General features: G+C 43.1%; 1 protein-coding gene across 4 annotated transcripts in view; it reads left to right on the top strand.

The window, feature by feature from the left end:
- Nucleotides 1-476, top strand: part of LOC107655070 (lysine-specific demethylase 5B-like) — a 36,741-nt gene that overhangs the window by 14,085 nt on the left and 22,180 nt on the right. The gene's annotated exons all lie outside the window — the stretch shown is intronic.

Genomic DNA, 476 nt, shown 5'->3' with positions numbered 1-476 from the left:
AGTTTGATCAGGGTTGGAGCTAAACTCTGCAGCGCATTGGCCCTCCAGGGCAAGATTTGAGGAACCCTGCTCTAGAACCTCTCTCGCAATACTTTGATGTCATACACCGATCAGTCTGCACAGCGCTGCTTCAAGTTGAAAACACCTATTGAGTTTGTGGTGGTGGTGTTGTGCGTGCTAGGGAACGTATATCCGCCATATGTCATCGCGTCGCTATATCATTGATATCGCGATATGACACTTTTTTTTTTATCATGTAAAAATGTATACCGGTATTATCGTGGACGGTATATGGCACACCCCTATTTTTTCTCCATATAGTCGACTTCAATGGGAGCCAACAGGTTGAAGGTCCAAATTGCATTTTCAATGCAGCTTCAAGGAGCTCTACACAATCCCAGCCAAGGAATAAGGGCCTTATCTAGCGAAACGATCGACCATTTTCTTAAAAAAAAAAAAGAATATACTTTTCAAGC

The sequence above is a fragment of the Sinocyclocheilus anshuiensis genome, unplaced genomic scaffold (genome assembly GCF_001515605.1).
Source record: "Sinocyclocheilus anshuiensis isolate Anshui unplaced genomic scaffold, SAMN03320099.WGS_v1.1 scaffold1072, whole genome shotgun sequence".
In the NCBI taxonomy this organism is placed as follows: Eukaryota; Metazoa; Chordata; class Actinopteri; order Cypriniformes; family Cyprinidae; genus Sinocyclocheilus; species Sinocyclocheilus anshuiensis.
This window is presented reverse-complemented; position numbering and strand designations above follow the sequence as displayed.